Genomic DNA, 23,659 nt, shown 5'->3' on the forward strand with positions numbered 1-23,659 from the left:
TTTCTTTTTTGATGATAATATTCTAGTGGATTAAAAAAAAAAAATTATTCTTGCCGAAACCGGTTTGGCTCAGTGGATAGAGCATCGGCTTGCGGATTGAAAGGTCCCAGGTTCGATTCCGGTCAAGGGCATGTACCTGGGTTGCGGGCACATCCCCAGTGGGGAGTATGCAGGAGGCAGCTGATCGATGTTTCTCTCTCATCGATGTTTCTAACTCTCTATCTCTCTCCCTTCCTCTCTGTAAAAAATCAATAAAATATATTTTTTAAAAAAATTATTCTTATATGTTTTGTACTTACGTTTGTGTAACATGGATTTAGGTTTGTGCCTCCAGATAGTGAAACTGGTAGACATTGGCCTGGGTAAGAAAAAAGAGTGAAGCCTCTTTTTTCCCCTTAGGATTTTCAAGTTCAGATATTGTGGGATATTCTGTGGGATATCCTGTACTTCCTGAGTCTTAACTGGTAGAAATGCCTAGCAAGGCGCTTTTTTTGGATTTTTAACATAGGGCACAAGCGTCAATCTCTATGTTTGGAAGCCATGGCCTGGACCCTTTCGACTCTGCCAAGATTTACAGAGTATTCACATGCCATTTCCTAATTCTTCTCTATATATTAAAAAGCCACGTGGTACATCAGTGGCATGGGTATATCTCCTGGCTTTACCTAACTGGTACCAATACTGAAGAAGGGAGTCATTAATATCCTGACAGAAATACAGAAATAGAGGGAAAGAAAGAAGATATATATATATATATATATATATATATATATATATATATACACACACACACACACACACACACACACACACACACACACACACACATATATTGAGTGGCCAGATTATTATGACCACCCCATCAGTACTTAGTTGGGCCACCTTTTGCCTTCAATACTGCGGCGATTCTTCTCGGCATTGACTCCACGAGATGTTGAAAGGTGATGCGAGGAATCTGACACCATGCCTGATGAATAGCACTGTCCAGTTCTGTGAGATTTGACTGTTGTGGAACCAGCTGCCTGATGGCTCTTTTAACTTTGTCCCACAAATGCTCCATTGGATTGAGATCTGGTAATTGTGGGGGCCACCTAAGTACGGTAAAGTCTCCCTCATGTTCTTGAAACCACTCCTGCACAATACGAGCACCGTGGCATGGCGCATTGACTTGTTGGAAGAAGCCATCTCCATTGGGATACGCCATCAACATGATAGGATGAACTTGATCAGCAAGGATACTTAGGTATGTTGCGCTATTCAGATGTTTATAATGATTTGGCCCTCTAGCAACTTCAGCAGGAAATTATAGCTAATTTGCCTACAAACGTCAGGTGGTCATCATAACCTGGCCACGTGGTTCAGCTGGTTGGAGCATCATCCCGTACACCAAAAGGTTTTGGGTTTGATTCCCAATCAGGGTACATAGGTTGTGGGCTTGATCACCAGTCATGGCTCATATGGGGGGACATCAATCTATGTTTCTCTTCATCAATGTTTCACTTTCTTTCTCTCCCCCTTCCTCTCTAGAATCAACAAAAGCATATCCTTTGGTGAGGACTGGAAAAATATATATATAATATATTATATATATATAATATATTATATATACATATATATATATATAATATATATATATAATATATATACATATATAATTTTGAGATTGAAAACCTGCAAAACAGAGCAAATATTTAAATTTCCTTCAACCTAATGGAAGAATTCACGGACTGACAGTGAGATGTTATATCTTGTCGGCTACAGCAGTGACCTTTAGACTTGATACTGACATCAATACACCATGCAAGCTGTCTGTTAGAAAACAAACACAGATCCATCTGTACTTCAAGAATCCTCAGTGAATGCAGAAGTCATTTAAAAATGATCCTTATCTTTTAAAATGCCTAGAAACTGCACTTCTAAAAACTTCATTATAACTAATGCCTAAATACATTTATTTAAATTTTACTTGTTTTTGGTGGAAGAGTGATTTCTGAAGAATGATTTTAAGAGAATGGCCTTCCTGGAACCTTATTAAATGTTTTTTAATGCCTGAATTTATTTTTTTTGTATTTAAGGTGGCATTCTCCTAAATAAGCCAATGAAAAGGGGTAGCAAATTCCTGCTAGCATGACACTGGCATCTTTGAAATTCTATTCTCATTTTTCATTCCTTAAAAATAAAAAAATATTAATTAAAACAATAATTTAATTTTAGAACTCCTATAATAATCTCCTGGCCTTGAGGAATTAATTATTTCTCCCTTTCTTCCTTTCTCTCACCTCAGTATTTTGTCCTATTTCTCTCTGCAACATTTATTCAGCATTGTGCCCAGGCATTGTGCTAAGCACCTGAGCTAAAATGAGAATAAACACAGTCCATGCTCTTGCTTACCTCAAATCCAATTGTAGGAAAGGATTGCTGAGAGTCAAATATTGCAAGGCTTGGAGGTCTGTGGTTCTGTGTTTTTGAGGTAAAGCAATATCTTCTATAAATATTGTAAGGACATATTAAAAATATATATGACATAATATATATATATATATATATATATATATATATATATATATATATATATATAATTTCAGATTTATTTTCAAGCACTTTTGACTGATATTGTTTCCATTTTGAGCACCTGCAACAGGGCACATGCATACTATATTTATTCTCTTCTAAGCTTTCAACTTTATTCCTCTTCTCTGGAAGGTCCCTTTAGATCTTTTCCAGACAGAAAAATCCTTCAGTATTTTCAACGTGCATTTCAGTCATGAAACTGTCCTTAGGTTCAATAGGTCTAATTAAATTTTTCATTTATAAAAAAAATCATTTACAAGTTGTCAACATAAATTAGCAGTCAACTTATATTGTCTTCTTCACATGTCAGTCTTATGCCCCTGAATAGAATGTAATCACCTGGAGAGAAAGAAGATCCTTGTGTTCTTATAGTACCAAAGAGAGTGTGACTACATAGTAGAGGTTTCATATATACAAAGAAAATCACAACATTCAATTAAATTTGACTTTCAGATAAAGAATGATTCTTTTTTGCATATAAGCTAGTCCCAAATATTACACGAGGCATACTTACACTAAAAGAAATTATATGCTGTTTATCTTAAATTCAAATTCAGCCATGCATCATGTGTTTTATCTAGCAATCTTCATTGGAAAGAAAATTTTTTAATAACTGCTTCTGTCAGTAGACTTGAAATACAGTGCATATACATAGTCATAATCTTCAAAAGGATAAATACTAAGATTAATTTTTATCTTTTACAGAAAGGGTATTTTTTCTATTTTGGAATGTGTATGCACTTCTCTGTATATTTATATGTATACTAGAGGCCCGGTGCACAAAAATTTGTGCACTCGGGGGGAAGGGGGGGTCCCTTAGCCTGGCCTGTGCCCTCTCGCAGTCTGGGACCCCTCGGGAGATAACGACCTGCTGGTTTAGGCCTGCTCCCAGGTGGCAGAGGGCAGGCCCAATCCCTAGGTGCAGCCCCTGGTCGGGCTCAGAGGAGGGCCGATTGGGGGGTTGGGGCACCACGCCCTGTCACACTCAAGGCAGGGTCGATGGGGAGGTTGCGGCACGACCCCCTGTCACGCACAGAGCAGGGCCCATCAGGGTGGTTGGGGCTCTGTACCCTGTCATGCACAAAGCAGGGCCCATCAGGGGTTGAGGAGCTCCCCCCTGTCACTCACAGAGTAGGTCTGATAGGGGAGTTGGGGCACCGTCCCCTGTCACACACAGAGCAGGGTGGATCAGTGGGTTGGGGCGCCGCCCTCTATCACCCACAGAGCAGGGCCGATCAGGGGGTTGGGGCGCCGCCACTCTCACACTCAGGGCAGGGCCGATGGGGAGGTTATGGCTGTACCCCGTCACACACAGAGCAGGGCCCGTGGGGGGGGGGCGGGTCACCACCCTCTATCATCCACAGAGCAGGTCAGATCAGGGGGTTGGGGCGCTGCCACTCTCACACTCAGGGCAGGGCCGATGGGGAGGTTATGGCTCTACCCCGTCACACACAGAGCAGGGCCGATCAGGGTGTTTGGGTGCTGCCCCATGTCATGCTGATCCCAGTGCCAGGAGGCCTCGTGGCTCCGCTGATCCCAGTGCCGGGAGGCACATTACCCTTTTACTATATAGGGTAGAGGCCTGGTGCATGGGTGGGTGCCAGCTCGTTTGCCCTGAAGGGTGTCCTGGATCAGGGTGGGGGTCCCCACTGGGGTGCCTGGCCAGCCTTGATGAGGGTATGATGGCTGTTTTCAGGCTGGGGGTGACTGAACTCCCAAACGCTCTTTTTTTCCTTTTTTTTTTTTTTATTCTGGGCCAGCTTTAGCTTGAGGCTTGGCTCCAGCTCTTAGGCCTCAGCTCCTGAAAGTAGGTTTCTGGCCTTTGCTTACAATGTTGCAAATCCGCTGGCTGAAGTCCGAAGGTATTTGTTATAATGTTTGAAACTGCCAGCTCAGAGGCCTGCAGCCGCAGGCAGGGAACGTTGGTGTCCTCCGTCACTGAGGCAAGCAAGCCTCATGTTAGTTTCAAGCTGCCTGGCTGCCGGCCGCCATCTTGGCTGACAGTTAATTTGCATATCTCGCTGATTAGCCAATGAAAAGGGTAGCGGTTGTATGCCAATTACCATGTTTCTCTTTTACTAGTGTAGATGTGTCTGTACACATGTAGGTGTGCACATGCACTACTTTCAGGTCCTATAGCATGCTCCCAGAATGCCCACAGGAAGAAATGTCTGATTCACAGAAGTAGAAAAAAACAACCCAGATATAGCCAGATGATAAGAGATTATTCCCTGAAAAGATGAAGGTCCATTATTGCAGAAAAAGACACATTAGCCTGTCTATAAGCTACATTTCATTAAAAAAAATCTCTATTTCAAATTCATTTTAATGTTTTATTTTCTTTTAATTATTATTTGACTATTTCGCCTAATCATAGCTAAAAACCTGGGTGAGTTTTTATTACATTTGGGCTTTTTCGAAAGTGTTGGGTTTGGGGAAATATTTTCTGCCAAGTTCCTCTATATTCATGCCAAGTAATTTTCAATTGGTTTATAAGCCCATGTGTTTTTTAAATAAAATGAATACATACATTTTAGATTCCTTTACCCTTAACTCACCCAGATGGTTCAAAAGACATTCAATAAACCTTTGATTTGGGTTTTAAGTAGATTGCTTAAGGGTTTTGGAAGTCAAGAAGCAAGACACCTCATTCGCAAGAGTAAGTGGACCCAAATGTTCTAACTGCATGTGTATGATTTTAGTGAGAGTTGTACTCTCTTGAGGTTGGAATAAAGTTTTGGACTAAAACTCACTGAGGTAGACTGGTTAAATGTTCGAACCTAATAATAATATACTTTACATTTAATATCTACATGTCTTGGCTCATATTAACTTCATTAACCTGAGATATACTAATATATATATATATATATATATATATATATATATATATATATATATATATATATATATCCTACTACTAGCCTCAAGCACTTACCACTAACATATGAAGAGTATTTGAAAGAGTATTATATTTCTGTTTAATATTAGATTTTTTTTTTTTTTTACTATGTGAATTAGCTTCTATAGTGCACTGGAAATCAGCTATGAGGACATTAACTAGAAAGCAGGAGGAACTATTTAACCCTGCTGTGTACACCTGAGGTGATTTTTGTTTGTTTTTGCAGTGTTCCATACCTAGAATACACTGAACAATGTGTAATAATTAAAGTTTTTACTTTATTTTCATTTTTTATTAATCATATTCTAGATATAAAACTTTATAAAAACTTAGGTGTAACGAATATATAATAATTTTTATACTCTAATTCATTTCAATTTTAACCTCTGTTAACCACTCGCTAGAAACCCATTCTTGGCCCAAATAACCCCGTCCTCCCAGTCTGGGTTAAATATTTGGGGGGTGAGGTAGCTTCCACAGTGCCAAGGCTTTGGGGGACGGGTTACTTATCCTTCTGCGCGTGGGGAGATGCCCACTATCTGCTGCTTAGTCTTCAGTCCACACAGGTTGCTATGAGATGTTTCTAGTTCTTGTCCCCATGCTCCTTCAGTTCTAGGGGAATTCTATGTCATGTCTACCACACTGAAGGATAGGCAAATCTTCGTACTTCCATGTCACTCTGGGGCATGAAAATCTTTCATTACTGCTCTGTATCCTGAGTTCTTTGTCAATAAACCAGGGCACTGGCCCTGGCCAAATGGCTTGGTTGATTAGAGTATCAAGTTAGATTCCTGGTGGGGCACATACTTAAATTGCAGGTTTGATCCCAGTTAGGGTGTACAGGGGGCAACTGATCAATGTTTCTCTCTCACATTTCCTCTCAAAAATCAATAAAAAACATAACATCGAGGATAAAAATAAATTAATTATTTCTGAAAATCGGGGCACTGGATCTGCAAATATTTATGTCTATTTTTCTTGTCTTACTTTCCTTCTTGTTTTGCCCTAGATCAGGGAAAGTATGTGCATGTAAGTGTTTTCTCTTTGTGATGATCTTTGTCATAAGGTACAATCTAGCTCTCCCTCAATGTGCTACAAAATGCTTTGTCTATGCTACTAGGTCTCTGTTCTCTGAAGACCAGGGTCAATTACCAATTAACCAAAATATTGGGATTTAGTCTGAGGATTGCAGATAGAGAGAAAAGATGTATTCTGAAAAGCAAAATATTTTAACAGCTTTAACTATTAATTGTAGAAGGAATCCATTCTCAAAAAATTTAGTAATCTATAAAAATTATGTAAAGAATGCTGAAGCAGCACTAACCAGTTTGGCTCAGTGGATAGAGCATCGGCCTGCAGACTGAAGGGTCCCGGGTTTGATTCTGGTCAAGGGCATGTACCTTGGTTGTGGGCACATCCCCAGTGTGGGGTGTGCAGGAGGCGGCTGATCTATGTTTCTCTCTCATTGGTGTTTCTGATTCTCTATCCCTCTCCCTTCCTCTCTGTAAAAATCAATAATATATATATATATATATATATATATATACATATATATATATATATATATATATATATATTTAAAAGAATGCTGAAGCAGCCCTAGCTGTTTTGGCTCAGTGGATAGAGTGTTGGCCTACGGACTGAAGAGTCCTGGGTTTGATTCTGGCCAAGGGCACATGCCCAGGTTGTGGACTTGATCCCCAGTGGGGGGCATGCAGGAGGCAGCCGATCATCGATTCTCTCTCATCATTGATGTTTCTATTTTGCTCTCCCTCACCCTTTCTCTCTGAAATCAATAAAAATATATTTTCAAAAAATGCTGAAGCAGTAAAACAGTACTACAACCTTGAACTTAAATTCTATAAATCCAAGATCACAGAAAAAAGGTTTGAATCATTGTTATACCAAAAATATAAATGTATTACCATAAGATAGAGGTACTTTTGAATTAACCTAAAACCTAATGGATGCTGAAGGCTCTTGGGGTGAGTGGGGTGAGGAGGACTTGACATGTCATGATCAAATTTATACTCCCTGGAATGACTTCTGATTATTCAAGAAGGAACATAAATTACCCTAATGCTTGCTACATTAATCAAAACTAAAATGAAGACTAAAAGATAAGTTGGAATACATTCAAGATTAAGAAAAGTAGGAAAGTATCTGTACAAATGTAGTAGGTGGATTTAGGCTTTGTAATTCAAGGTCATTTCAGTTAATAGTGATTTAGGGCTATTTGTTTTTAGGTTCCAAGTGGCACCCATAGGTACAAACTCGCATACCTGCCACATCCAGATGGGTGACTTAAATGTGGATAGGGCCTAATTCTAATCCCAAAGGAGTTAATGAGAAATTGAAATGTACCTTTTGTTATATGAAAAGATTTACTGAAATAAATGGATTACTTTGCAAATTATGATATCTAGGCATGAAATTTTGAGAAGCAAATTCTAAAAATATTAATTTCATTATTATTCAAAAAATGTGTTTCCCTTTGAGTGTCTGCAGCTCTTTCCTTCAAGTTCTCCTCTCACCTTTCCAAAATTGGGCAGTAGCAATAACCTTGTTGTAATGCAGCGGAAATTAATAATATAAAAATGTGATTCACATAGCATAGGATTGCTGATGTTATCAAACTGGAAAGCCAACTATAATGAAGTGTAAAGCTGTATTTAAAACTATTTCAATAGACGGTGTGACACTGAGACACTGACCATTTCTGGCATTGCTTGATTTTCTGACAGATATGAAAATATAGGTTTCCAGTCCCCTTTTCTTCCATAGATTTGTCAGTACTATCCTAAGATAGACCAATGGAAGTGAGCCTTTAAAATTATCAATATTATTTCTTTGTGTTGCTACATTTTCCACAGTGCATTTCAATATGTTTTCTCATCTGAGTTTCACATAGCCATGCCAATCTTACGAGGAAATGGAAGATCCTGCCTGCTCCTTAACATTGCCACACACCTATGGTCACCAGGGGCCACTGCCATGAGGATGGACCAGAATAGAACCTGGGAGATGGAGAGTAATGACAACTTTGAAGCCTACCTGAAGGCCCTGGATTTTGATTTTGCTGCCTGCAAGATTGCAGTACGCCTGGCTCAGATAAAGATCATTAATCAATACACATATAACTTCAAGAGGAAAACCGACAGCACATTTAACAACTCTGCCCTGGATTTCACTGTTGGAGGGGAATTTGATGAGTGTACCAAAGGCTTGGACAACCCGAATGTTTAGTCGCTGATCACCTGGGAAGGTGATGTCCTTCTGTGGATGCAGAAGGGGGAGAAAGAGAACTGTGGCTGGAGGAAGTGGGGTGAAGGGACAAGCTACACCTGGACCAGTCGTGTCATCAAGCGTTCAAAAAGAAGTGATGGCTGCGAGGGAGCCTGCTCCACATTTCCAGTGAAGAGTTCCTTACTGACACTGACTGAAAAGCAGCATGGGGACCCCCCCACTCCCAACAGCCCATTAAGACACCTGGATGAGCTTTAAACAGAATGAATGTGTAACACTGATAGATATATTCTCCCTATTTTGAAATGACCAATGAGAAAACACACACACACACACACACACACACATACACACACACATTTCAAAAAATATCACTCCCATACTTTGAAAGAGAAAAACAAAACAAAACAAAAACCTGAGGTTCTAGGAGGTTAAGTGATTTCCTCAAATTTAGGCACCTAATCAAAAGAAAAAAACAAAACACAAACCAGAGATTTATCTACTTTACGTGCTTTGCTACTCCAATAGAAATGCAGTTGTCTTTTCTCCAAATATCTTTTCAACTACTTTATTATTTTGGTCCTTCCCACATATCTGAAAGAGACATGCTTTGACTCATCCTATAGGTATGGGAAAGAGAAATTTAGGAAGTTTAAGTTATTACTAGAAATCAAACTAAATCAGGCCATACTCAACAAAAAATGGTTTCCTGGCTCCTGTCAGGAAGTTTCCTTATAGGTTCTAGCCTGGGCCTTGCAATAAAGCAACTCTTCATTTAGCTAGATATAATTATTCTGGGTTCTTTCACCCATGGACTAAATGACTCTGTACTTACATGCTCTTTTACTTACAGTTTATGGTTTTAATTATAGCTTTCATCACTTCCTTTGACTTTTAACCACCTGTCATTCCTTTGCAGGATTCTTCCTCTCCTATTGGCCATAGATGACAACATTGCAGATACTTTACTTCAGGCCTATGCTTTTGTTCCATTTATGCTAATGATAAATCCTGCACATCTAACATGATCCTTAGGGTAGAATTCAGTGGAGTTAATTATACTCCCGGCATAATGTTATTCTGAACTCCCTGGGATGAAAATAGCATTTGAATTTTCTATAATTTCATGTTTGCTCTCATTACTTCTGAGATTTAAACAGATTTAGTTTAGGTGACCTGAAGTTCAAGGTTTTCCTAAGTGAACTGAATGAATTATCTCTGCTTTCCACTTAGCGATGATGTTTATAAACTGACAATGAAATGAGATGACAGTCTCCTAAGGGTAGGAGCCAGGCAAGATGCTTGTCAGTACCATCACACATGCCTTGGTTTGTTTTGTATTTTTTCACTGGTTCTTTGTTCATGAAAGTCAAATCACAAAATAATCCTAAAGGATCTTGAGGACAACCAGGATTGTATTAGCTGTTCTCCCATTTTAAGTTTTTGATTAGAAAATATAAGAAGAAGAAAATAAAATTTCTTCTTAAACTAAAACAGCCTTTCTCATTATGTACTACCTATGTATTCATGTGGAGTTGTAAATATTGATTTTTGCAAATTTCCTTCTAGGCTTCTCTATGGCTGCATGGTATAAAACAGTGACATTAGAATCAGCCATAGATTTCTGTAGTGTACATATTCCTACCTAAACAAACTACCTAACCTCTCTTAGCTTCATATTAGAAACTGAGACATTAGTAATTAATATTAATCTTACCAGTACTGTTAATGAAGCTTAAATGTGGTAATGTCATTGAAGTCCCTCAATAAAATTAGCGGTTATTCTTGATAAGTTTGCATTTACTAGTACATAACGGTGGCAGTTATTTAGATTAGTTTATTCAAAATTGTAAACGTTCCAAAATATTCAAGAAGGAAAGTACTGTTTAAAATTCTAAATTATATAACATCATTCTCACTCCTGGCCACAGTAGGCTAAAGATTGAGTAAAGCTATAATAAAAACAGATCCCACTCTTCGAGTCTCTGAAACCCATGCCATTTAAGACCTTCTGTTCTCGCTCAGGTAGGTCAACAGAGTTTTGTATGGCCTCCCCAGAGGTCACAATTTACATTTCTTGTATCACAGCCATGCCTGTCTGTCACTTCTGAGTGAACGCTCTTCACCATGATGATATTCTGTCACAACTGAGGTTGATTTTCAGATTATCAAACAATCTGGTGAATTTCTCTTATGTTTCTATTGGGAGGATACATTTAAATAGAGAGATACTGAGCTGAATTAGTAAAACATATTCTTGCCATATCCAAATGCACCCCCCAAAAAATGACTGTGTAGTCCATTACTAGGCCATGATAAGAAATGAATTTTTCTCTAATTTTCTTAAACTGACATATGGTGATAGAGTTATTTCATTTCACCTACTTTTGCTACAGTTCTTTTTCTCTGTAGGAATGCAGGGATAGGCCAAAAAGCAACCTGATATCTATCATTACTAAAATAAATGTTCTCCTTTGTGCCACTTCTCATCTTCTTTCCATACTTGTAAACCTAAACTATATTTGTCTACTGGCTCACTTCTCTCTTTATAGCTTAAGTAGAGGCCCGGTGCACAGAATTCTTACACTGGGGTGGGGGGTGGTCTCTCAGCCTGGCCTGCACCCTCTTGCAGTCCAGGAGCCCGGGGAGATCAGGCGTAACCCAGCAGTTGGACATCTGTCTCACAGTCCAGGACCCCTCGCTCCTTACCACCCACCTGCTCGCTGCTCCTTACTGCTCAGCTCACTGCTCCTTAGCACTGCCACGGAGGCAGGAGAGGCTCCCACCACCGTCGCTGTGCTTGCCAGCCATGAGCCCGGCTTCTTGCTGAATGGCGCTTCCCCTGTAGGAGTGCACTGACCACCAGGGGGATGCTCCTGCATTAAGCGTCTGCCCCCTGGTGGTCAGTGCCCATCACAGCAACCGGTTGTTCTGGTTGTTCCGCCATAACTGTTGCTTAGGCTTTTATTATATAGATAATGTCTTGAAAATTATACAGCCATTAGTCTCCAATAAAAATGTAGTCAATGGTCTCATGAACAGAAGAATTCTGACTGGCCTCCTTCCCCACACATTTTAGGATTTGGATGAATTCTCCAAGCTTTAAAGTATGGGGTTCTCCTTAAGTAACTGTGGCTATTTAAGATAAGTGAAGCCCAGCTGGCATGGCTCAGTGATTGGGTATCAACCTATGAACCAGGAGGTCACAGTTCGATTCCTGGCCAGGGTACATGTCCAGGCTGCAGCCTTGATCCCATGTGGGACATGCAGGAGGCAGCCAATTAATGATTCTCTCTCACCATTAATGTTTCTATATATCTCTCTCCCTCTCTCTTCCTCTCTAAAATCAATAAAAATATATTTTAAAAAAAGCTATGTGAAGATGCCAGTCTCTGTCATATTATTGTGGTTAAAGTTTATCACAAGTAACAGAGTTCAGTTTAGATTTGCATTGTTGACTAAAGTGATGTGTACATTATGACAGAGATATTATCAGTTCTAATCACATTTTTGCAATTCTATTCTTTTTTTAATGTTTTTATTGATTTTCAGAGAAAGAGAGGAAGGGGGAGGGAGAGACACATTGATTGGCTGCCTCCTGGATGTCCCCTACTGGGGATCCAGCCAGAAAACCTGGAATGTGCCATGATCGGGAATTGAACCCCCAACCTCTCCATGCATGGGATGACCACTCAACCAACAGAGCCAGGATGAAATTCTATTCTTGATCTTTTATATTATACTCACCTGCACTTAATTTGAAAAGGAATCACCTTTTTCAGAACACTAGATTCTTATTCAAAATATTTATCAGCTCAAATCAGAAGAGATGGCAGATTAAGCTAATTTAAGTGTACCCTTTTATGTAGGCTGAAATCATTTTCTAACTTCTGAGGCTCTAATTGGGGAGGTTATTATATTTGGGTGTTCATACCACACACTTGTAACTATAGCTATGGAATTTTAATAGTTGGGTAAGACCCACCTACAGTATAAGGGATTTCACGTGGACCCTCATTTATTACAGAACATAAAAGGGTTTCTGGGGAAGCAAAAGCATGTTCTTCCTAAATAGAATTGGGTTGCTAGTCAATTCCAGGGAATCTCTTTGCATTAAAGTAGTTATGTTGCTTCTTAATCAACTATGAATTTCTGAAAACGTCTTTGAAAGATTTGAATGTGGGGTTCTTTACTATCATCTGGTGCACTAATGCTAAAATTAAAGATGAGCTTAGATAAGAGATCTTAAATAAATGTGCATTTTCCATTAGATTATTGTATCTATGGTTGTCCCACTGAGCTGTAAATTATTCCCATTATTTTATCATGTGCTTCATTTATGTAGTCCTAGTAACAAAGAATAATTGCCTTTTTAATATTTATGTATTTTATTCAAATGATTCTTTTTAACTAGAGGAAAAATGAACTTTACCAGTTGAAGGGCATGCCAATTCTAATCTCTATAAAACTTCCCTTTTTTATCTTTGCTTTTTTGCCTTTCTCTTGTATTAGTTATATAATATGAACTTCAGTGCAGATATTAACATAATTCTTAAATAACTGCATAAAATTGTGAGTTAAACAGTAAAAGTATTCATATTTTTTTTAATATATACTTTATTGATTTTTTACAGAGAGGAAGGGAGAGGAATAGAGAGTTAGAAACATTGATGAGAGAGAAACATCGATCAGCTGCCCCCTGCACACTTCCCAAGGGGATGTGCCCGCAACCAAGGCACATGCTCTTGACCAGAATCGAACCCAGGACCCTTGAGTCCGCAGGCCAACGCTCCATCTGCTGAGCCAAACTGGTCAGGGCTTCATATTTATTTTTTACTAGAGGACCAGTGTATGAATTTTTGCATGGGTGGGGTCTGGCCAGCCTACCCCAATCTGGCTGGGCTGGCCGAGGGGAGGGGACACAAGAGGTTGGAGAAGGGCCCCGCCCCCGAACTGGTGGGGGACTGATGGGGGCAGGGGGCAGTGGGAGGAGGGGCCATGGGTTGTTGGCCAGCGGGCCCTGCCCCCTGGCTGAACTCCCAGTCAAGGGAACAATTTGCATATTAGCCATTTATTATATAGGATATGTAAATGTGCTAATCCAATGTTCCAAATTATATGAATGTCATTGCTAATAAGTTAGCCATTTTCATTAAGACATACAAATTATTTTGCAGAAAGTTAATTCTGACCCCTAATTATTATCTATCATTCTGCTTTAGTGCTCAAATAATTATCACATTTAAAAATAATGGATAGCTCATTTATGAATGGTTGTTTTAAAGAGGTTTGTCAGTCATTTAATCTTGGCCAAAATATTATCAGCTTGCACAAATTTAAAAGCAATTACATTAAAATATCACCTTTTTTTTGCCGATACCGGTTTGGCTCAGTGGATAGAGCGTCGGCCTAAGGATTGAAGGGTCCCAGGTTTGATTCTGGTCAAGGGCATGTACCTGGGTTGCGGGCACATCCCCAGTGGAAGATGTGCAGGAGGCAGCTGATTGATATTTCTATCTCATCGATGTTTCTAACTCTCTATCTCTCTCCTTTCCTCTCTGTAAAAAATCAATAAAATATATATTTTTTTTAATTAAATCTTTATTGTTCAGATTATTACATTTGTTCCTTTTTTCCCCCCCCCATAACTCCCCTCCTCCCAGTTGCCGCCCCACCCTCCGCCCTCACTCCCCACCCACTGTCCTCATCCATAGGTGCACGATTTTTGTCCAGTCTCTTCCCACATCTCCCACACCCCTTTCCCCCCCAGGAATAGTCAGTCCATTCCCTTTCTATGTCCCTGATTCTATTATAATCAACAGTTCATTCTGATCATCAGATTATTTATTCACTTGATTCTTAGATTCACTTGTTGATAGATGCATATTTGTTGTTCATAATTTGTATCTTTACCTTTTTCTTCCTCTTCCTCTTCTTAAAGGATACCTTTCAGCATTTCATATAATCCTGGTTTGGTGGTGATGAACTCCTTTAGCTTTTCCTTATCTGTGAAGCTATTTATCTGACCTTCCGTTCTGAATGATAGCTTTGCTGGATAAAGTAATCTTGGTTGTAGGTTCTTGGTATTCATCACTTTGAATATTTCTTGCCACTCCCTTCTGGCCTGCAAAGTTTCTGTTGAGAAATCAGCTGACAGTCGTATGGGTATTCCCTTGTAGGTAACTGAGTTTCTTTCTCTTGCTGTTTTTAAGATTCTCTCTTTATCTTTTGCTCTTGGCATTTTAATTATGATGTGTCTTGGTGTGGTCCTCTTTGGATTCCTTTTGTTTGGGGTTCTCCGCGCTTCTTGGACCTGTAAGTCCATTTCTTTCACCAGGTGGGGGAAGTTTTCTGTCATTATTTCTTCAAATAGGTTTTCAATATCTTGCTCTCTCTCATCTTCTGGCACCTCTATAATTCTGATGTTGGTACGCTTGAAGCTGTCCCAGAGGCTCCTTACACTATCCTCGAATTTTTGGATTCTTTTTTCATTTTGCTTTTCCGGTTGGATGTTTTTTGCTTCCTCGCATTTCAAATCATTGACTTGATTCTTGCGCTCCTCTGGTCTGCTGTCGGGCGTCTGTATAATATTCGTTATTTCAGTCCGTGTGTGCTTAATTTCTAGTTGGTTCCCCAATATAAGATCGAGGGTCTTATTAGTTTTCGTGTAGATCTCATTAAGTTTATCGGCAGCTTCTAAACAGTTCTTGAGAGACCTTAAAAGTGTGGTTCTGAACTCTATTTCTTCCATTGACAATTTTGTCCTGTTTCTTTGTCTCCGCATTTTGTTATGCTTCCTTGGTGCACCCCCTAGTGGTCTTTGTTCGCAGTCTTATAGTTAAATCTTGATTGTTGTAGCTAATTCCAGGGAGGGTTTGACCTCCAGGCCAAGTGGCTATGAGAATCAGCGGTGTCAGCAGTGAGAGAACTTCTGTCCTCTAGGGAGGTGCTAATCTAGCCTTTGCCTGAGGCTATCCGGCAAATGCCTTTGCCTGAGGCTATCCGGCAAATGCCTCTGTGCAGGGTTTGGGGGGGGCGGGTCGCACAGGATCAACAGGGTGGGCCGGAGAGAGCAGCACAGGATCAACAGGGTGGGCCGGAGAGAGCAGTTATGGCGGCTCTCAGTCCTGTCCCCAGGGGCTCTGCCTCTCTGGGTCCCAGCACCCGCTGCAAAGCTCGGAGAGAAAGCTGCACTCGCTCTGACCGAAGCCAGACAGTCCCGCTTCTCCCGTTTGAGTCTGGGTCCCTAAAGACTTGCCCGGATCTGGTGCTCAGAGTCTGCGACTCCCTCCCGATTGAAAACAACAACCGCGCCCTCCGCCGCCAGCCCGCTCCGCGCACTCTGCACCTCAGAATTTGACTTCAGCACTGTGCCTCCTCTGAGTGTCCGTATGCGTTTCTCTTTCCTCCTAGTTGTAGGGCTTCCACTCAGCCAGCGTTCCTGTGGTTCTGGGTGATGTCCCTTCCGTTTTTTGGTTTCACTTTTGAAGTAGTTGTTCAAAGCAGCAAACTCCGGCGTTAACCTATGCCGCCATCTTGGTTCTCAATAAAATATATTTTTTAAAAAAAAACCCTCAAGAACATTAAAAAATATATCACCTTTTCCTTTAATAAAACTTTATTTCAATTACTCAATATAATTTTGGAAATTATATGTAAATATCTAGGGAATTTTATAGTAAAAAGTGATAGGACACAATTTTATCTTTCTACTGCTGTCATAATTTTTAAAAAGAAAAAAAAATGTAAGTAATCTAGTACTTAAATTAGAGATAAGCAGATTGTGAAAACAGATTTCAGTTTTCAAGAAGAAAATTATTATATGAGCTAGAAAAATAAAAAAAACTTTCTGATTTTTTTATAAACTTCATAATACCCTTGACTACACACTCACTTTCTAGGTATGTGGTTTTTGAATTGAAGAATATATTTTTCAAATATTAGCAAATAAATACCACATACAAAGAAAGGAAAATACTTTTAAAATACTGCCAAAGGAAAAATTAAATCATAATATTCTAATTTTGCAAATGGTCAAGTCTTATGGCTTACATATCAATGTTACATATCATTGATAGAGTTGTTCCTGTATTTGATTCTAGGCTGCTGCAATGTGCAAAAGAAATTGTAAAAATGACATATTTGTTTTTGTTTTTGTTTGTTTAATATTTATTAAGTATTTAACACTGTTTGTGTTTTTTGAGCCTTCCAGATCTGTGATTTGGTGTCTATCGTTAATTAGGGAAATTATCAGTCATTTTAACTTTGAGTACTTATTCTGATCCATTCTTTCTTCTCTTTTTTTTTTTTTTTCATTCTTTCTTCTCTTATTGCCACTATAATTACGTACAGGATGCACCTTTTGAAATTGTCTCACAGTTGTTGGGTATTCCCTTCATTTTTCTTATTTTTTCTCTTTACATTCAAGTGTAGAAAATTCTTTTGGCACATCTTCAAGTTTACTGATACTTTCCTCAACTGTGGACAGTGCACTGATGAGCCCATTAAAGAAACTGTTAATTTCCCTAGTAATGTTCATGATGTAGCATTTCCTTTTGATTCTTTCTTAGAGCTTACATCTCTTTGCTTACATAACCCATCTGTTTTTACATGTTGTCTACATTTTTTACATGATAGCCCTCAATGTAGTTTTCATAGTTATTTTAATTTTCCTATTGTTAATTGCAATATCAATATCATATAGGAATCTGGTACTGATGTTTTCTTTTTCTCTTCAGACTGTGTTCCCTCTTGCCTTTCGGCGTGCTTTGTAAATTTTATTAAAGACAAACATGCCATACTAATATATTTCACTGAATATTTATAAGGAGTTGGACTGTGTCTAATATTTTTGGTAGTTGTAGGTTTTGTTTATCTCCTCCTTAAATAGCTACTCATTTTGTTGTTATCCCTTTTTATTTTATTGGAGCCCTATTGATATGCTGGTGAGAGAGGAGGGAACATAAGCCTCTGAGGATATTATGATTTAATCTTAGTCTTTTAGTGGCCCTGTTTCCCAGGCCTGTGAGCTTCAGTGCGCTGCTCCAATGGTATAGATTTCACTTCCCCTTAGGGGAGACAGAAATGTGTGTGTGGGGGGGTGCGGGGGGCGCCTGGAGTGAGGAGAATGTCCTTCAGGCAGCGGTAAGTCTCAGGAAAGTCTTTACTCTTAGTAGTAGGCTTTTATGGGGGATGTTCTGGGCATATTTTATAATTACTCTCTCTCCACCTACTAGAATTAGAACTTCTCAGCATCATGTTATTGATAGTTTAGGAAAATATTAAATTCCCAATTCAAAATACAGTTTTTATTAGATGCTTTTCACTTTTGCTCCATCATAAAGTTAAAATATTAGAAGTCAAAAATTACAATTCAGTAACTATCTGTATAGGAATATCTCAGAACTAACATAGCCAAGAAATACACATTTTGGAAAAAGTTAAAGGGAATGAGGTTTGGAATGTCTTCCTTTGAATTTAGTACCTAGGAGGTCATTGGTGACTCAAAAACTATGTCAGTGGAGGTAGGGGTCCTAGAGCAGATGATTATGGGAAAGAGGGAATTCTAGGTGAAAAAGTAGAAGCGTACATTTAGATTGCCTTTCTTTAGAGAATGCACAGGCTCATGAAAGAGAGGCCTCTAAGGAAGATTGTCAGAATAGTTTGGGAAAATACATTTGCTGTCTTTTAGACAAGCTTAGTGGCGCATGATTTATGTTAGTTTATTTTTTCTGTTTTCGGGATAACATTCCACCTGTATTTTTTTATACTAACACCTGCTGACTTGCTACAAATATTATTTGTAGCAATGCAATGTACCGCAGTGAACTAGCTTATTAAACCAAACCAAAATAAACACAAGAAAAAAAAACTGCCTGCATTATTTCCCTTTAATTAGCAGTATTCACAAGTTCCTTTCAAAATATCCCCAAGTAATGCAATGGCGGCTATTAAATTGCCCACTGGACCTGCCACAACAGCACTGTTCAATGGAGCGTGGAATTAGTGCGAGAGACAGGGACTCTGACAGCCAGTGCGATCATGGCCGCCAATTCTGAGCAAATAGCAGCAACAATTTTGCTCACAAGAGAAATGAGATTAGTGAAAATATTAAGTAAATGTGAATGCCACTGCTTTGTTAGTTCTGTGTGATTCAAGAAATGGGCCCTTTGCATTTCATGCTGGCCTGATTCAGAAACCGACAAATTGAAAACTTAATAGCTATATTTAAGAAAAGTCTCTTCTTAAATAATAAAAAGAGGCCAAATATCTATTAAAATAACCACCTGACATTTAGTGTCAGTTGCTTTCTATAGATTTTCATTTTATAGGTTAATTTATCTGAATGAATATATGTTATATATGTAGTATAAATATTTTGTCAAGTATACTACTAGTATATGTGCTATAAAACACAGCCCTTTTTCTCCCTGCTTTTTTAAAATAACATTTAAGTTACTGAGTAAACTTACTTTCATGAATTTATTTTTTATATGTAAGAATATATTATTTTTGTAAGAAATTGTGTACATGTCCTTATAGCTGACCAAATATACACACACAGAATTAGCTTTGCACAACAAGGAATAGATCTTTTGCCAAGAGACACAAAATTAGCCTCTATGTGCTTAAAAGCAACTGAACATTAAGAAAGCAGGTATTAAATTGAAAATCAATCTTTAGCTACAATCATTTTTACCTCATTAGTATATTAAAACAGAGTTATAACAAAGCCCCTAAATTTAATATGCAATTGATATGCTCTAGTACTGTTGACAGACATATAATGATATAATCATTTGGGAAAACAATATGGCAAAATATTTAAAAAGCTATTATTATGCTTTGTCCTTTGACTTACTAAATCTATTCCTGGGAATGTATCACAAAACCTAATTCAAAGATCTTAATATATCTTTACTCTCGCACTGTTAATGTAGCATTATATATTGTATCAAAGGACTTAATAACACTTAATCCTAAAACAGTGTGGATTAGTCTGCTCAGGCTGCCATAACAAAATACCACAGACTGGGAGGCTTAAACAACAGAAGTTAATTCCCCATAGTTCTAGAATCTGGGAAGTCCAGACCAGGTCCTGAAGAGAGCTCTTTGTAGTCCATTGCTTTCTCTCTGTGTCCTCGCATGAGAGAGAGAGAGAGAGAGAGAGAGAGAGAGAGAGAGAGAGAGAGAGAGAGAGAGAGAGAGAGAGAGAGAGAGAGAGAGAGAGAGCGCTCTCTGGTGCCTCTTCTGATTAAAGACATTAATCCTATTGGTTCAGAGCCCTCCCTTACAGCCTCATTTAATATGAATTACTTCCTTAGATACCCCATCACCAAATATAGCCACAATAGGGATTTGGGCCTCAATATATGAGTTTAAAGAAGGGGAATATAAACATTCACTCCACAGAAGGCTCATATAACCTCATTAAAACAATATTTTTAAAAATTGAGTAGAAATGTTTAGAATACATATTAAATGAAAAAGACAAATATTACATAGGGCATGATGCGAGATTTACTCCAAAAGTATTATTTTGAAAGAGGCTTAAAATATAATAAAAATAAACTCTTCAAGTGATTTATTCAGATTACATTATTTTTTATGTAGAAACATAGGTAGCCTGATAATATGATGAAACCATTATTTAAGATAAAAGAGAAATGAATGGACTTTTTTCCCAAAAAGAAATTATATATCCCTACTTCATATCATACACACCAATCAATTCCAGAAAAATAAGATATTAGGTGTAAAAGACACATTTACAAACTGCTAGGAGGAAATATTGGAAATTACATTTGATGCCTCAGGATAGGCAAGGACTTCTCTTTTGAAATATAATCAAAATTATTTGGGTAAGCTTTAAGTAAATGATTTTAAGCAATCATTTCTGACAATTGTTAGCAAGCAAAACCAACTTCCCTTGAAAACACTGATAGTTTGCCACACATTCATGTTGTAAGCATATAGAAGAAATACTCTATTCTCAATATTGGGCTAATTTGTGCTGGTCAAACAAATCAATGACCACCTCTACAGAACCAAGCTGGTTCCCAAATCATCACTGTGATGTTTAAGGTAACACTTTCTACTCGGTTACATTTTGAATTGGGAATTGATCCTTTTCCTTCTCCTGCTCAATAGCTCCATTGGTTCCTGAAGCATCACTTCTGCTCCTACCAACCCAAAGCAAGGCACATGATGTCCTTTTCCTGGAGCCATGAGCTCACTGGTAACCAGCAGGGCACTGTTGGGGCTACCAGGTGTTGGCTATCATAGCACACACAGATTATAGACTGCCCACATCAACACCAATGACTTACTTATTTTTCTTCCAGAAGACATATATGCCCTCCTAAGTAATTAGTTTCTGGAATAAAATTTTAAAAAATAGTTTCAAGAAATAACTGCTACATATTGGACCTCTTACATTGGAAAAAAATCACTATACTTTTATTGAAAAGATTCACAAGTAAAAGCAGTTCTTTTTATTTTTTATTTTATTTTATTTGTCTCATTTCCATTTCCATGGAAACAGAATCAAAATTGCATCTGGAGGCCAAAAGCAGACGGAAAATACTTCTTTGGACTTGGTGAGATCTCTGCTAGAGGTGATACACATTGACAGAGTGATACGGGAAGACTTCCACATGGGTGGGCCAGAGTTTTGGTTGTCAAAAACCCAAGGAAGACTCTGTAGTAAATGACCATGTACAAAAATATACCCTTTACAGTAAGTCATTTTTTTAATGTTTTTCACCAGAAACAAAGGCATAACATATAACACAGATTTTAAGTAAATTGCTATAACTGTCAATTATCAGAAAAATTGTATGTTAATTAAAGTCAAATATGTAGAAATTATGGGAAATTATTGAAGGACAAGTAAGAAAACTAAAAGAAGTTAATCCCAAAGCTTTTTCACTATCCCTGATGACAAACTTCATGACAGACATAGGTAAGTCCTACCTCACTGGGGACATGCCTTCTCAGATGGAATCCACTGTTTCGATGTAAGATGTATTTGATAGTGCTGGAAATCTTTTAGCCTAGGTTCCATATAACCATCTGAAAAGAAAGTAAAATATTTTACACTCAGAGAGAATAATAGGCTTCTAAAAATATTAGGTAATACTCTTATTTTTTTTCCTGTATTCAACAACCATTCATTATACCACTGAAAAGGCACCAGAATTCATGATTACTAACAATGGACACTTAGCTTAGTGGAGAGAGAAAATATTTTGATAATTAATGCAAGTATATAAGAATCTTATGAGTCATGTGTATTAATCTAAAACAATTATTCATGTGTATTTCTTTAAAAATTATTAAAGAAATCATGTCTTCTAATTAGTTAAGACAAATATATCTCAAGTCTGACTCTTAGAAGCCTCAGTGATGAGGCCAGAAAAATATATTGCAAGAAAATTTACTTTAAGTAAGAATTTTGCAAAGTGTGTATTGGAATGGCGAGAAAACATATTTGGAATTAAAAGTTTTGGTTTGTGAGAATTTTTGTATTTCCTTCTATCACTGAGTGGTTAGATTCTCAAAGCATTAACTTGGTCAGTTATGTCTAAAATCTACACATACTTTTGCAACTTTATAAAATTAAGAAAAGCCTATGCTCTTTTTTCCCTCATGGATGTGATTTTTTATTCATCACCCATTACCTTTGGGTTATTCAGCTGAGCAAGTCTAATCACTAGTGGATTAATTTTTTTTTTAAGGTCAGAAATAATGACAAAATTTTACTAGTTTTCTACTCTTTCTCGATTTTCTTATTTTCTCTTTTCACCCAAAGGTATCATGTGTCTGTTTATTTATACAATTATTTAACATTTTCATTCTGCAGCTAGTATGTCCTTTCTATATTTAATTTCATTTTAGTGTTTGTCTAAGGTGTGAAGTTCTAACGACAGAGATTGTGCCAAAAGAATCCTTTCTCATACCCCCTAGCAAGCAAAGGGTCAAGTGACTTTATATCTTGAAATTATATTATTTATTATTACACTTTTAAGTATGAGGATATCAAATTTTCCATTCCTTTCTAGTCTCATGCCTTCATTTTCCTCTCCCTGGATTAGAAAATTTATCATTTATTTTTAAAGAAATTTTTAAAATTATAGAAATCCGTAGCAAAAAGGGAGGGACAATAACTAAAATTCAGGAAATTAAGATCCATTCCGGTCTATTGACACTATTAATCCTAGTATATTTTAATTGTTAATTAACTAAATGCAGATGATTCTTTACTCTTATACTTTATTCTGTACATATAATGGACTATATACAGCTGTACAATAAAATTAGAGTGATTGAATATGCAAGTTAGTATTATTCATCACTATTGAATCTCAAATTAGTCTAAACTGTTAATTATTTGAGATTCAGCTTATAGACACTGCTTTTACATTTTTTTTGGGGGGGGGTGGGGGAGAACAACAACAACAAACACACACACTGTTCATCAGAATTTAGTCTTAGGAATGATCTCACCTGTTACCTAAAACATTAGGCTCTCACAGCTTCTATTATGAATATTAGGAAAATAAAGTGAAGGATGACCTTTTAAATATTCCAGAGGTTTTTACACTAAATGGAATTAGACATAATTCACACGAGTGCTCACTACAGATTTAGTTATAATTTATTTATTATATATTATTTATTTATTTTAAATCTGTGGTTTAGTAACTTGTTTAAAATTACTGACACAAATTGGTATTAGCCATCTTAGTCTTTTCAGGATGCATTTAAGAAATATTGCTAAAGGCACATAAGTGATGCTCTGGTATGGTATTAGAATTCCTAAGAATCATTGTAACCTTTTTTTTTTTTAAACCAACAACTTTAAACAAACTTTCTGATTGGGATATATATTTTCTTTACAAAGCAGAAGCTCCTGAAAAGTTTGGCACTGAAATTTTA

This window comes from Myotis daubentonii, chromosome 6 (assembly GCF_963259705.1).
Source record: "Myotis daubentonii chromosome 6, mMyoDau2.1, whole genome shotgun sequence".
NCBI lineage: Eukaryota > Metazoa > Chordata > Mammalia > Chiroptera > Vespertilionidae > Myotis > Myotis daubentonii.